Source organism: Porites lutea, chromosome 11 (genome assembly GCF_958299795.1).
Source record: "Porites lutea chromosome 11, jaPorLute2.1, whole genome shotgun sequence".
Taxonomy (NCBI): Eukaryota; Metazoa; Cnidaria; class Anthozoa; order Scleractinia; family Poritidae; genus Porites; species Porites lutea.
Genome location: NC_133211.1, coordinates 10,007,622 through 10,024,171, shown reverse-complemented (window position 1 = coordinate 10,024,171; position 16,550 = coordinate 10,007,622). Strand labels below are relative to the sequence as shown.

The 16,550-nt window shown below is 38.1% G+C and overlaps 1 long non-coding RNA gene across 3 annotated transcripts; it reads left to right on the top strand.

Moving 5' to 3' along the window:
• The first annotated feature begins 946 nt into the window (after positions 1-946).
• On the top strand, positions 947-14,596 carry LOC140953012 (uncharacterized). 3 transcript variants are annotated; one of them, XR_012167427.1, is made up of 8 exons: positions 1,574-1,789; positions 1,914-1,963; positions 2,088-2,137; positions 2,262-2,311; positions 3,702-3,748; positions 7,313-7,375; positions 7,970-7,998; positions 14,530-14,596. It is a non-coding gene; the product is annotated as an uncharacterized lncRNA (long non-coding RNA). The 3 variants fall into 3 exon arrangements; XR_012167426.1 differs by lacking the exons at positions 1,574-1,789; positions 1,914-1,963 and adding an exon at positions 947-1,030; XR_012167428.1 differs by lacking the exon at positions 1,914-1,963.
• The last annotated feature ends 1,954 nt before the right edge of the window (positions 14,597-16,550 follow it).

Genomic DNA, 16,550 nt, shown 5'->3' with positions numbered 1-16,550 from the left:
GCAGATTAAGAGAGTCCAGTTCAATGCCCGGGATGGTTAGGCATGTCGACGGCCCTTCTAGTTTGTCTAGATGGGGAGATGCCAAGCTTAGAAAAACAGTAAATAGACCTGTCCAGATTGTGTTGACAGACAGAGGAGCCAGGAGGGCCAAGAGTGTGGAATTCATCAAGATAATACATCAGGAAGGTGACATCGTAGTCTTGCTTGGCCACCCACTCCATTAACTCTGCTATACATGTGAAGATATAATTATGGAGCTGACCTGATACCGAAAGGCAGGACCATATCAACATAAAAGGCACCACGCCATTTCATACCCAGCAACTGGTGATCTTCTGTATGGACTGGTTCAATACGGTATGCATTTTGCATATCAAATTTCACCATAAGGGAACCCTGCCCCAGCCGCATTATGCCCGCAATAATGTCATCTACCTTCATGTACTGCAGAGAATAATCCTCACCTGCAGTCCCGTCGTTGACACTGTGGCCAGCAGGGCTAGATAGGTCCAGGATAAGATGCCATTTCCCAGGTTGGTGGCGTTTGGGGATGACGTTTGGATCCTGCCTGTCTGAACTTCCGATTGCAAGTAATTGTCGATGACCTGAGGGTTTAGGAGTGCCGAAGCCACATTCCCCGTTGCTGACTTCAAAGAAGTACTGTAATTGAAGCCTAGGTGAAAACCATCACGAAGGCTTTGTACCACTTATGCAACTTTGTCTGGGTTAGGATGATGGCGGTGACCCCTCTTTGACTGAGAAGGGGGGCGGGGCTGTACTGCTTACACATTATAACATGTCTTGACCATGCATACACACAAAAATAAAAAAACTAGTTGATAGAGTACATCATAATCAAACTTTGGAAGTAAATACCAAGCTGTGCAAACAAAAGTTACTATGATCAAGTTTTCCCTTCTCAAATAACTGTCTTTTTGCTCCTCAGATGTCAAGCTTAGGAGTTCTCAGATGGACTGTACTGCTCTCTGCAGATCAGACATTTAGTGGAGCTGGACCAGACATTATACAGGTAAGTTAAACAAGTTGATAGAGTACATCATAAACAAATTTCAGAAGTAAATACCAAGCTGTGCAAACAGCAGTTACTATGATCAAGTTTAATGATCAAGTTTAATTGTGCGTTTATGATTGATGAGCAAAGACGATAGCATTTCGTGCACAATTTTGTGCTGCCTGGTAAAAATGCTGTCCTTCAACCACCCCTTGAGAATTTCCAAATAAGGCAAACTATGTGCGACACGCTCTTTGTCAGGTTCTCAAACATGGCGACGAACCAAGCAACTGTAAATCCTCCTGTCCCTACTACTATTCTCGAATTGAGGGTTTAGGGTTGCATGTTGTTTACATGACGTGTTATGTTATAAGAATTAAGAAACATTTACATAATCGAATCGAAATAATCGAAATCAAAAGGCAATAATTGAAATTGAATCGAACCGCAAGGGATACGAATCGTTACACCCCTAGTAAATACAAAGCTGTACAAACAACAGTTACTATGATCAGGTTTTCTCTTTTCAAATAACTGTCCTTTTGCTCATCAGATGTCAAACTTAGGAGTTCTCAGTGATGAGATGGACTAGGCATTATACAGGTAAGTTAAACAAGTTGATAGAGTACATCATAAACAAACTTCAGAAGTAAATACCAAGCTGTGCAAACAACAGTTACTATGATCAAGAGTTCTCTTCTCAAGTAACTGTCTTTTTGCTCATCAGATGTCAAACTTAGGAGTTCTCAGTGATGAGATGGACTAGGCATTATACAGGTAAGTTAAACAAGTTGATAGAGTACATCATAAACAAACTTCAGAAGTAAATACCAAGCTGTGCAAATAACAGTGACTATGATCAAGAGTTCTCTTCTCAAATAACTGTCTTTTTGCCCATCAGATGTCAAGCTTAGAAGTTCTCAGTGATGAGCTGGACTAGATATTGTTCTGGTAAGTTAAACAAGTTGATACAGCACATCATAAACAAACTTCAGAAGCAAATACCAAGCTGTGCAAACAACAGTTACTATGTTCAAGTTCTTTCTTCTCAAATAACTATCTTTTTGCCCATCAGATGTCAAGCTTAGGAGTTCTCAGTGATGAGCTGGACTAGACATTGTTCAGGTAAGTTAAACAAGTTGATAGAGTACATCATAAACAAACTTGAAAAGTAAATACCAAGCTGTGCAAACAACAGTTTATATAACCAAGAGTTCTCTTCTCAAATAACTGTCTTTTTGCTCATCAGATGTCAAGCTTAGGAGTTCTCAGTGATGAGCTTGACTAGACATTATACAGGTAAGTTAAAGTCAATTGGCTCAGAGTGTGGTATATACTTATGATTCCAAGCAACTAAGGCTATGGTTGGGTTTTAATGTAATCAATACACACCTTGCCAGTTCCATTGTAAATTATACTATCAAGTACTTACTGTACTTACCATACAGTGCTTACTATGGAAAAATACGTATTTTTTAGTTTATTGGTGTCGCTCACAATAGTGCAAAACATTATTTGACATTAATTTCAGTCAGAGCTTGTGAATAATGACACTAGAATTACCAAATTGATTCTATTCTTATAAGTGACATGCAAGTAGATCATAACTTGACATAATTATTACAGGGCTCAAAGTTTAAATTTGAGTTTGGGAGCACTTGTGCTACCAGATGTAAATTTTTAGGTGCACTGCCGAAATTTTAGGCACACAGCTGAAACTTTTACGAGCACAGCTTATAATGTTGGGAGCAGTGCCATGTTTATTTGTCATCTTCAGTTTGTTACTTTAACTTCAGTCCTGTGATTGATAAAACACAGCCAATTTGCTACGCAGTAATACCGTTGTGATTTTTAATACTAATTTCTCTTTTTGACAGTACAGTTGTGACTAAAGAAAAGTTACACTTGAAAAACAATTCAAAACTGACAACAATGAGTGTGTCGAACGAGAATGAAAATTAATCTTTAATGAATTTGTTAAATGCGCAATGACTTACATGTAACTGAAATACGACTTTAAAAACTTTCTTACCTGGAAAAAAAGGCTCTTAATCCGCACTGTTTTTGTTTTGATTGACATTAAAACTGAACGTTTGACATGATCATCCTTTGCGCAAAAAGTACGTTTTTCGTTCGTAGCATATATTTGCATGTGTCAGCGGTGTTTATTACAAAACAGAAGAGTCTGGGATGGAGTAAAACATCGAAGCGAAAAAGAACATTCGAGTTCGTAGAATTTATTGGGAGAAAAGACCAATTAACCTTACACCGTCTTTCTAGTGCAAGTTCGTAAGTATAGTCGGAAGTAAGTCAGTCGCACTGTGCTTTGGGTTTTACGGTGCACAGGTGCGATTACACATGAATTTTTAGGCGCACAACCAGAAATCCAGTCGCATATGCGACCAGTTAGTCGCTAACTTTGAGCCCTGTATTAAAGTGCTTACAGATTATACCATTAGTGAATGGGTAGTGGAAGCACTCATACTCATCATGATAGACTGTAATTATGCATCCATACACATCATAATGTGTCTCAACTATGCATGCACACAAAGAAAAAAACAAGTGGATATATAGAGTATTGAGGCATAGATACACATCCTAACAAACTTCAGAAGTAAATTCCAAGCTGTGCAAACAACTATGTTCAAGTTTTCTCTTCTCATATAACTATGGTTTTGCTCATCAGGTGTTAATCTCAGGAGGACTCAGTGACGAGCTGGACTAGAAAATATGGTAAGTTTAAGTTAATAGGCTGTGTGTGTTTTTTTATGTATGTGGGTAGTATAAATCCACTTTAAGGCAAATTGATAATTTTAAGGTACTGTGGGTGTGGTTGGGCTTTAACGTCTAAGCAATTCACACCATTCCCTACCATTGAAACACACACTTTCAAGTACTGGTTGAAAGTGCTGGCAAGGGCTTTTAATGATGTTGAAAATCCCAGTATGTCCTCATGCTGCAGTTCATGAATTTTTTCATGGCATTGTACATGCTGTCTTTAATGACCCATGAAAATGTTCCAGGCAAATTCATGTATTTTTCATGGCATTTTTAAGATCCATGAAAAACTTAAGTTGATTATGAGCAAAATTTCATTTTGTAGGGGAATAAGCGAAAACGTGAACCATGAAAATTCCATTAATGTTGAATTAAGCAACGACATACTTGAAAACAAAACTTTAATACAAGCAAAATGATTTCAAGTTTCAGTTTAGGCTGTCAAACTGTTATGGGTGTTTTCTCACAAACAATATAATCCAGTACCCCAATTCCCATCAAGGGAATTCGCTGGGAGTCGCAACCACAATAGACCTATTCAGCTAACTCAATGTTGTACCCAATTCAAATCTCTCGGGGATAAGATTCTTTGTGTATTGTATTTGATTATAATGTGGCAGTCACATGTAAATAATATGGAAATTCCTGAAACAAAACGTTTTATTCCCAAAGGATTTGAATTGGGTACAACATTGAGTTAATTAGCCGAATAGGTCTATTGTGCTCAAGACAAGGCAATAAATTATGCTGATTTGTCACTTTCTTTTAAATTTTATGCCATTCACCAGTCATACATAAATGCATGTAATATTTGGATTCCAGTATCATACAGATTACTTCTTTGGATTTTTATTTCTGAATAAACCACTGGCAATTTTCCAAAATGTTATAATATTTGTAATAAATTTTTTTTATCAGTTTTCCTAACATATCATTTTGAAGACAGAATTTTATACAGTCAAACCTCCCCACAACAGCCACTGTGGGGACCAGAAAAAGTAGCTGTTGTGGAGAGGTGGCCGTTATGAGGAGGTGGGGGTGTAATATGACAATTTTTGTTAGGGGAGAACAACATGTATATAATGCCAAGTTCATGCCTACTTTTTGCAATCATGGAAATCCATGATCATTTAATGATCATCAACGCACCATACGGATCAAATTTCCTGACCATTCCTGACTTGTTTGTCAGTCGCTGAAAAAACTGGCCTTTGTGGAGAGGTTTTTTGGCAGCTGGGGGACGCAGTGCAGTGGTTGTTGCTGATGTAGAGAGGTTTAAATTAGAGCCAATGTATAGACTGTCTGTGGGACAAAAGCAAAGTGGCTATTGTAGACAGGTGGCCGTTGTGGAGAGGTGGCTGTTAGTGGGCTGGTTTGACTGTACATACCTTTCATTTTTAGTTACAAATTTTTGCCTTCAATGACTTTCCACGAGAGGGTAGATTAATCATCTCTAAAGTTATTAACAGGTCATTTAAAATTCTAAACTGTAAACTTTCCTTAATCTCAAATCTTAAATCTGTTATTCCTATACTTACAGGCTAAATTGATATTGTTGGCAGTTCTTAAGCGTGTAGAATGAACACTGATCGCCAGAGATTACCATGTAACATAAAAGTAGCTTACTTTAATTTAGTGTACAGTTGTGCATAAGAAAAAAATGACACAGTCATTCAATTTGTTGAAAATGCTCACAGAGAATCCTGTGTTAGTGGAACATGCTCTTAATAACAAGTGACATGCTCGTAATAACAATCATATAAATTTATGCATTTTATACGAAATACTTCTCCAGACATGCTTTATTATGCCAGCTAACCTTTAAACAGGGTTCCATAAACCACGGCTGGTGTTTTATATTTCCAAAACAAGTCGCTTGTAACAGTTATTATCAACCTTGAGCACTGACTCTTGTATTAATATATTCAGTCAATTAAAACATGTGGCTTTCTCCAGGGAAAATGTGACAGAAAATATCTCGAATATCCCATAATAAAGTTAGTAAGAATCAATCAAACTCCTTTAAATATCAGCAGGAACATAAACTGGTTCATATTATCAAAAGCTTTTATTTGGTTTACTGAAAATCTTGACCTCTGTTATGATAGTATGTTTACAGTATTTCTTCCCTACTTAATAAGTCATGCATAACTAAAATAATTGCTTTAAAAAGTAAAAAAAGAAAGAAACACCCCCGGGCAACTGATGTTGTGCATGATAAATACAATGTTGGACAAAAATGTTTGATCATGAAGCCGGGGCAAGTTTAACAAACGTGAAGTACGCTTAACCCTAAATGAGCAAAGAAGGAATGTATTTTTCACTTAGAAATTAAGTACAAACTCAAATTGCACTTTAAAATGCTACTTCAAGTATACTCACAGTTTTCACTAGAGTTAAGCCAGCTGGACGCAAAAGCCAAGTTTCTGAAATGTTATGTGGACAGTGCCCACATTTTTTTAAGTTTCAATATAATATGATGATAGAGAACAAGAATAGCGACACCTTCAGTCTCCAGAGCTTCTCTGATGACTTAGGCGGAAACTCTTATATTTATATTAAATTCACTGCACTATGATTGGTTCAATTTAACATTCAATGTCTCAGCAAGGTCATTCAAGGTGTAGTCCATCACTGATTCACAGTATCTGCCATATCTTAAAAATCAAATAGAAACTGTCTTCAAGTGGTGATAACATAATATATCATGTCTTCAGCAACAAAACAAATTATAACACACAAAAGATTGAAGCATACATATAACAAAGTTTTAGTAACAGAAGTCTATGAAGCAGTTTCTTTGGACTAACAAAGTAATGCTTTTAATACTTTTTTTTGACCAGTGTGTGTCATCACGAACATCTAATTGACCTAAGTGTAAACAAATCTGGCAAAAACTACTATAAATTGAATACTGTGTGCAACATCATTCTATGACATTATCATCCACTTTTGTGCTAGCGAGTTTGGCATTTTCATGGTTTTTTAACTATGCTTTTATCAGAAAGTACATTTTCATGGGCCATTACAATTTTCACGACGCATGAAATACATGCTAGGCTGTCACTGTCACTGTTACTTTTCAGGGGTCATAAAATGTATCAGTCTAAAATAGATGTGACTTTCATGACCCTTGAAAATCCGTATTCATGGCTTTAAAAACTTTTCATCGTTCATGCATGAAAATAACCAGCTAAGAATTTCGTGGAAATGTCATGACTCATGTTAACACCATGAAATCTGAAATCTAAAATGTTTTCATGGCTGTGAAAAGTGGATTCATGCGTTTTTCAACACATTTTCATGGGATTTTCATGAAAAAGAGATTCATGGTGGTGTGACAGAAAAGATTAAAAAATTAACCTTTAGACCACCTCTTTCAGCTTAAGTTATTCTGGCGATTACTTACATAGTTCCTTCTTATGGGATGTATTTTCAAGAATCACCACTCATTATTATTTTGTAGGCGTAATATAGATAAACACATTTAATTAACTGAATGCTTTTTTATCCGATTAGGTATCCTGTAACGCCATGAAAATGGTGGCCTTCAGGAGGAAAAGAAATCTACTTACAAAAAGTGTGAGTTTATGTATTTACAATTTCCATTGACTAAACAGAACAAGTTTCACTGTGGTTGCATGTAGATTTCCCATAAGTTAACAGATAAATGCAAAAGAACTGGTGACTGGTGAAAAAATATGGAAGTCAGCATTCATAGTCACCAAAAAACAACCAGATATAGAAACCATGTGTAAAGATCTTAACTCGTAGAGTTACAGTGCAGATAGATCATAACAAGTGAAGGATAGATAACCATGAGAGTACTCAGGGAGCAAGGGATGTGACCCATGTTGGAATCTTGACGTCGACACCATATGTGGGTTGAGTTTATTGTTGGTTCTCTCCTTTGCTGAGAGGTTTTTTTCTCCAGGTACTCTAGTTTTCTCCTCTCCTTAAAAACCAACACTTCCAAATTCCAATTCGATTTAGAACATACAGACACATTTTAACAAGTAAACTCCTAAGTGCTCCATGGGTAAAAATTTGCAGTTTTTTTACATGCATACTCTTCATAGCAAGTGGATACGGTATAAACTTGAGTGGTGAATACCAAGCTGTGCAAACAACTATGATCAACTTTTTTGTCCTAATATAACTTTCTTTTTTTATCAGTTGTCAGCCCAAGAGGACAAGACAATATGGTAAGTTAATGGTATTGAGCTAAGAGTGTGTTATGTGTCTAGGTAGTACTCCAGTGTAAGGAAAACTGATTAGCCCAAACAACTATGGGTATGGTGGGGCTTGAATGTGGAACCAATTCACACCATTCCTTGCCATTGTAACCCTTTCAGTACTATGTCAGCGAGCGTTGTTATGGGTGAGCGTGTGCCTTATGCTTCGTTGTTGTTCTCTTGTGCTTCGCGACCATATTATTGTAACTGTTCACTATTCACGGGTCGTCTTTTCCTCATTACTGGCATGGCGGCCTCTGACATTTGTATGTACGTCTCGTCCAAAGAGAAAGCCAGCTGATATGAGGAGATAGTGAAGCAGCCCAGCTCCAAGCTGTTCCTTCAGTTACTCCACTCAAGAACCCGCATCTAAGTACACGGCATCCGTCTTCTCTTAATCAGCATTCTGCCATGAATCCTCTTGCACCTAAGTAGTGGTCCCTAACGAAATGCAAGACAATGACTTTGTTTGAAGCCTGAAGACATCTTAGACCCTGACTGCACTGTAGCTATAGAGGCCCGTACTGATACACTACCCAACCAGAGCACCAAGGTTACAGCTCTGGCCTCAACCTTATATTACTGAAGCCTTTGGCTAACAAGGTTCACATAGCTAACAATACCAACAAACTGCAAACCATCCGTCATCATAACACCTCTGTAAATTGCATCTCATCGTAGCCATGGACTCCACATTTGTTCCAGCGGCATGTCACCTAACTCCCCCCTACTACAGCTGGAGCCAAATTCACCAGTCTGGTTTCTTTTTGGAGTAGTCACAGTTGACTCTGACCACATCGTACCTGACAGAGTACAAACGAGTCTCTTCAAGTGCTGCAGGCCCACAAAGATGTCTTATATCTGATTGTTGCAGAATATACAGCGCCGCCGGCCCTGTTGAAGCCACTGTCAGTTTGGGTCCCGTACAGCCCCCACAATGTAACGGCTGTATTCCTCAGTACTCCTGCGACAAGCTAGTACACTTAGAAGAGAAATTTGACAAACTGGAACAATTCCAAGTTTTCCGTCATCCTGATGATGTCAGAATTAAGGAGGCTCGCATCTTTTTTGGAAGGTCTCACCCCTTCATGTTGATGTTTCATAACTCTGGCTGTAGTGAATGTGCAAAAAAGCCACAAAGTTAAAACTCTAACATTAAAATCCTCCAGAGTGCTATTATAGTTCAGACCATTGTTTTACCTTGGCAAGATTTGAAAAAAAATTATGGCAGCGTTTTTAAAATATTATGTCCTAACAATTTTGCATCCCAAAAAAGATCTTTTTTCAGACTTTGTGTTTTGATCATATAAATGATGATTTATGATACCAGTACAATCGATATTTACATACCTGGCTTTAGGCACAGTTCAGTTCTTTCAATAGTAAAAATAAGCAAGCAATCACTCTTTGTGATCACGCATTTTACTACTCTTACTCATAAGATTTATTTGCTCATGTAAGCACAAAAAGGTGTCAACTGTGGTCTTCAAATCACAGTTTAAAAATTTGTTCCTTGAGAGTTCAATCATTGCTAACCATTTTAGTGAGATTTTAGTGCCATGGAAAAATTTCTTAGTTATTGAAATATAATCAATTTCATGATGAATCTTGGTGCCTGGCCTTGTAAAGGCCATAGTTTGCTAGTTTACTCATTTAGGGTTATGTCTCTTACTTAGTGCTTTCCACAAGTTGCTCGAGATTTTCCAAAAGTTTCCCTTAATTTCTCAACATGTTGCTCAAAAGTTCCTCAGAAAACAATCAAAAATTGCTTTTTGTAACGAAAGTTGATCAAACGTTGCTCGAAAAAACAAAAACTTATTTGAGTCTGATGCTTAAGTATGCAAATTGTACAACAAAAGTAAGATTTCTAAGCATTTTTGTGCAATTTTGTGGTGTAACCAGCGCTGCTAAATAACTTTGTCTGCCATTAAAATTTTGGATTGACCTTCTTCATTCGAGACACTAAAGTCAGTTGAGAGTGAATGTTCGTCCACCATTTTGAATTTTCGCTAAAAACTGTTGACCTAGCAGCGCGGCTACCTTTATCTTGTGCCCCTGATCTGGGGGAAAATTTGGCTCCTTTTTTACGGAAAATTCATAAATTGTCTACTAAAATATTGTGAAATATGGAAGAAGGGCCAATTTAAGCACTAAAAGCTGCTCTGATATCTCAGAATTAGAAGATGACTAGAGAAATCGCTCAGAATGCAAAAAGTTGCTCGAAACGAAAAAAGTTGCTTGAAATAAGAGAAGTTGCCAAAAAGTGAACGAGCAATTTGTGGAAAGCCCTACTCTTACTTGTTTTTTTTTCGCGTAGCTATTTCATACAGCATGGCTCACTGCTTCTTTCACATTTGAGTGATTCTTCTTACAATGCTTCATTTGATTCAGTTGTTGTTGTTGATTGTTATTTATCAAATTGGAATATGTTTAAAAGTAAAGAGAACGGTCTAAACAATTAGCACACTAGAGGATTTTGACAGATTATTGCTAGCTTTCAAGAAAATTCCCAGTTGTTGATTTCATGTCATTGTTATTCTGTTGCTAAGGGAGTGTCTGTTTCAACAAAACGTAGTCTAAAATTGAGTTTTATTTTAGATATATTGTTTCACTTTGGGGCTTTTTCATAATATTGCACTACAGCCAGTTATGGAACATCAAACAGGATGCGGTGAGACCTTGAGAAAAGGTCGCAAGCCTCCTTGACGTGGAATACATGTACCTCAACCCCATCCTTGCTTGCCAAAAAGCCATCTGGGGGATTTCATATTGTTAATGCCTTTGCCAGAGTCGGTTGATGCAGCAAGCTTCATCCCTTGTTGATGTTAACTAAACGTTGACTCCACCCTTTGCACTATTGCTTCATGGAAGTACATAATCAAGTCAGATCTCATGTGTGCCTTTTACCAGATACTTCTATCCAAGGGTACCATGAAGTACTGTGGTGTTGCCACCCTATTTCGCGGCATCAGAGTGTACACAAAGGTCAGCCATGGGAATGCCTGGCTCAGAGACTACTGTAGAAATATTATTGTTACATCCTGGGCAACTCCATCCAGAAGGGATGTTACAGCAAAGCTTGCTGATGTCTGTCTGCCTCAAATCAACAACTATCGTGGGTGGGATTTTTTCGTAAGGTGTACTCTCAGCTAGCCCCTTATCGTATCGCTGTACTCACTAGATGTCTTCCTCCCGAGTCTGTCATGGGTCTTCCCTTCTTCATTTGCATCTGCAAGGTCTTTAGCCGTGTGGTACCCTACTCTGGTCCTACACCCATCCAACCAACTTTGGAATGTGACTGATGGTTCAGTAACTAAATGCGGTCTTGGCGTAGCTATATCAGTAGATGGAGCATGATCGTCTGGGTGATCTTAGTCCTGAATCTTCAGAGTCAGAGTGAGCTGTATTTTCTGTTTGTGTGCAAGGTGGTTGTTTTAAGGTTGTAGTATACATGCAATACATTCCTAAACCAGTCATCTGACAACCTGACGTCTCACAAGGCAACAACAATACAGACTTTGACAGGACAAGTGCTACTAGTTTGCTGGTCATCTGACAGCTTACGAGACAGACCTACTACCTAAATAACATTTTTATTAAAAGCAAATACAACGTGGACTATGTTAGATGGAACACTCTCGGTAATGTCAACTCCAACACTCAGAGTAATGTTGATTCTGGCCCTGTTACAACAGCGACTTACCGTACATCAGAGGCACATCTGAACCTATCACATGTGTACCACAACCTTACAACATATGCATTGCGCACAAACCAATAAGACTCCCAGGCCACTCACATTGGTAAATACCGTAGTATGCGATTGACTGAACACCATTTACGGACGAAGCATCAAATCGACTGGGACTCTACGACATGCTCAACATGTTTTACAGTTTTTTATCAATGATTTATTTTAGAAAGCTGGTTTACTAACTTTGAACAAATTGCCACTGAATTCCAGTCAACATTTACCAGCAACGTACAAACGACTTATTGACAGATCGACTCGAGCAAAGCTGATAACAACAGAATGATTAGACAACTAACAACTTGAAGTGACTATTCAACTGTGACCAACAGATGGACCAAAACGCACTAAACACATTTTAACTTAATTGATCATTCAGGTCAATAATCAGAGTTTAATTTCTGGCGTGATACAACTCTTTGAAACTGAAGATGACTACTACACAGGTTGTGGAAACAACAGTCCTATTCTATGCCAAGGAGAGTTTTCTGCCAGCCGTCGCACAACCTCCTTCCTTATTGCTCTCAGTAGATATCAACCTAGTTTGCAACACCATGCGGGAAGTGCCAATTTATCCTCTGACTTTGCCAGCCATAACACTTCTGACTGAAAAGTCATACTCAGTGTGTTTGTCCAAGATATCTCAGAGAATGGCAAGCGTCTACCTTTCACCATCAGGCCTGCATGGTTCAGTGTCCAAAACAAGTGCCCTGATTTATGCCGCATCTGTGCCCACTTGAAACGAGCACCATCCATCAAAGACGTAAAGCAGTATCTGAACATCACTTCAATTTGTAACGATGGTTAGTCTTACAACGTCAGTAACCACTGTTCCCCCCACTGAATTGATCGTGGTACCATGGTACATTCTTGACAGGTTACTTTTCGCCCACCAAAGCAAGTTTCACCACCCTTCAAAGCACCGCCGTCACTTGCGTGTCAGATTCCTGCCACACCTGCGCCTCTAAAAGTTCCAACGCACCCTCACCAACCAGTCATCAAATGATCCACCTGAAGTCATGGGTTTGTCGTTTGCAGCCCATGTCTCCATCCTGCTTGAGAGAATGTACAACCTCCCTCACTGCATCATGCATAGTACCTGATGATAAAAGGGACTTGTTTGTGACACCCTTGCCTGACTGGTCATTGGCTTATAGCACTTGGACGGTCCCAACGAGGATTAAACATGTTGACCCTGTACCTGGATTTGTCTTCCAAGAGTACACAAGTGCACTACTTAATCTTGGTTTTCCCATCGAAGTCGGCCACATTGAACCATCAAGAAAATCTTGTTGTTGAAAAGGCAGTACTTTAAAACATGTCTGTTGTGCCAAAAGCCTGGTGGCAGCCATGTTGCTGAACTATGGCTTGATGTAGCCATAGTCCATGTAAACTCTCGACTTCACATCTAAGGCCTTCGCTATGAGATTTGGAGGTAATACAACCACTTCACTCATGAGCAGGTACCTGTGTCCGACATGCAGCGCATCATAGCGAAGCACACCAATCGCCAAAGGATGCCATGACTCCTTCCCATTGAAGCTTTCGGCTCCTATAAGTTGGAAGTAGTATACATGAAATCTGAATGGTATGAGTCACAAGCTCGCACAAGGTACATCATTGCCCGCATCAACAAAGAGTGGTGATCATTGAGAAATTCACTGGTTCTCAACTCCACTATATTGTACAAAATCAAATTATCTGAGTGTTACGGTGTAATCGCAACTGTCATACCCGTGGAGAGCTTATCAGTTTCCCATGCTTACTATGAAGGTGACTTAGCCTCTACCCTTGCATCTCTTCTTTGTTAGCCACTCGCCACTCTATCTGAGCTACTTTGGTCACACAGTCCGGTCTCTTAAGACTCCTTTCATGGCAGCCCAACTACCCACCAGCCTTTCTAGATGTAAAAAGCTACCCCCATTCTCTGGCTCCTACAGCTACCTCACCTTCCCTGTGCAACTGACATCACCCAAGACACCAATCCCCGCTGCCTCAAGGCCTCCAAAGTACCTACAAGACTACATTCTGTACTAGTTGCTCCGGTCTTCTTGGACTTTTGGAACTGTGAGACAATCTGCTACTTAATGTGGATGGAGATGTTGATATTTCTAGGATACTTATTGCTCGTTTGTTCGTTTAAAAATGGTGATGCACCAGCAGGCTTTATAAGGCGAGGATGTGCTTTTTGTTTTGTTGTTGTTCTTTTATGCTCTTGCTGGCCATGTTATTATAACTGAGTTGTTGCCATTAAATCGTTACCGTTCGCTATTCACGGCGTCATGTTTGCCTCATTACTGGTAGGGGGTGTAGTTGGACTTTAATGTCTAACTAATTCACACCATTCCTTGCCATTGAAACAATTTCAAGGACTGGTTCCTTACTGTAGAAAAAAAGTATTTTACTAATCCTTATTGCTGTTGATGTTTTGTTACTTTCAGTAGTAAAAAAAAAACTTAAAAAAACATTTCAGACAGAGCTTGAAAATAAGTATGATGCAGTACTAAAAATGAATGTGCACATACTCTTAGATGACAATTAGGACAGGAAAAAAAATTCTTAGTTGTTTTCTTAATTGACTTCCAATCATTGACTACAAACAAGAAAAAAAAAATCAGACTTAGGGGTCCTTTCTTTCAGATTAAAGTATTACTCTGGCCATTTCTTAGGAAATTTTTTGTTTGTGGTGTATTTATTGTAAGAATCCCTATGGGGGTAAAATACATTAATGGGTGTTTTTTTGTGACCAGGTATCTTTGAACATCATGGAAATGGTGGCCATCAGAGGGACGAGGGGAATTCTTCTGAAAAAAGGTGAGTTTATTTATTAGCAATCGCCGGGTGATAACTTATGACTAAACAGAACAGCATTCACTGAGCTGGTGTGTAGATTTTCCATAAGTGAAAAGGGAAATGCTAAAAACCATTAAGACTGATGCAAATGCAGTTAACTGTAGTGTCGTGGGAAAGGAATTTCTTTTGTACAGCATATGAGGAAAAGAGTCAGAGAAAAACATAGCTACTTTGTTAATCTCTTTCTCGGGCAACGCTTGCGTGGCCTAGTGGGTAAGTTCGCTTTCTTTAAATTAAAGACATGTTGGCCGCTTCTTCCCTGTCGTTGTTTAATTTAGTTTGGATGACTTATTGAGGTGGTTTAGCTCCCGGTTGAACCTCCGTTGTCGGGCCATTTTACTTTTTTCTTCAAGTTCCTAGAAAAATTTTGACTTTTAATTTTTTTTTGCCTATTTTCTTCTTCTTTTTAACCAGTAAGAGAGTTCTAATATTTTAGACTCTTTTCTTGGTTAAAGAAGAAGAAAAAAAGGCGAAAAAAAATTTTAAGTCGAAGTTTTTTCTAAGAATTTGAAGAAAAAAAAGTAAAATGGCCCGACAACGGGGGTTCAACCGGGGGCTGAACCCCCTCAATAAGTCACCCAAATTAAATTAAACGGCGGCAGGGGGGAAGCGGCCGCCTTGTGTTTAATTTAATGAAAGTGAGCTTATCCACTAGGCCACGCAAGCGTTGCCTGAGAAAGAGGTGCAAAATTAACCTAGAAGTAGGTACAGGCTCTATTGTTCTCAGTGAATCACGTTGATGAGTCATAATTTATTCATTTCTCGTGTGGAATGTTTTCTTATGTGCAAAACAAAATCCAAAAACCTAAAACAACGTTCTTGATTATTCGCGACTTTAACTGGATCGCAAGCTAGTTTTTGTGTCAAAACATTTAAAGAGAGTAGGATTTTAAACCAGCTGGTTGTATTAGATTAGAAGTTTTTGAAGAGCAATTGAATGGCTCGGTAGATTTTTTTTCTTCGGTGATCACGTTTATTAGTCATTATCTATTCATAACGCGTACAAAACAACTTAAATATTCCAAAACGATGTGTTATTCAGACCACGTTTTTGTAAACAACTGTTGGAAAGAATATGACGAAGTATGGTGTACAAGTTAGTTTATGTTTTTGTACGCTTTTACAAAGTTCCTATTTTGAATTATTTTCAGGTGCAGTGTTGTGAAGACTCAGTCGCTCCAGAAACCTATTTACAGTGTGAATCGTGTAGACGAAAAGCGTTGTGAAGTGTCAATAAAGTTTGAGACATGTTGAAGATTTTGACTACTTTATTGAAGTGTCGAATAGTATAGTACTATTTGAAATTCGAACTAGAATTTTGACTGAGTGTAGAACAGTATAGTATTTGAAAATTGATCTAGAATTTTGACTAAGTGTAGAACAGTATAGTATTTGAAAATTGATCTAGAATTTTGACTAAGTGTAGAACAGTATAGTATTTGAAAGTGATCTAGAATTTTGACTAAATGTAGAACAGTATAGTATTTGAAAATTGATCTAGAATTTTGACTAAGTGTAGAACAGTATAGTATTTGAAAATTGATCGAAAATTTTGACTAAGTGTAGAACAGTATAGTATTTGAAAATCAATCTAAAATTTTGACTAAGTGTAGAACACTATAGTATTTAAGAGTGATCTAAAATTTTGACTAAGTGTAGAACACTATAGTATTTGAAAGTGAACAATTGTGTCAAGAATAAACAAGAAAGTCTTTGAACAACTGTTGACAATAACCTAGTGTCTGAATACTGTATGAAAGTAGTGAACATCAACTGTAAACTTCAGTACTTTCAAACAGTATTCAAATAGTAGTTAACATTGTCAATAAATTGTTCAAATACTTACTCGTTTATCCTATCTTCGATGAAACAACGACAATAAAGTTAACTTTATTTCTTTTCTTTTATGATTTCCTGA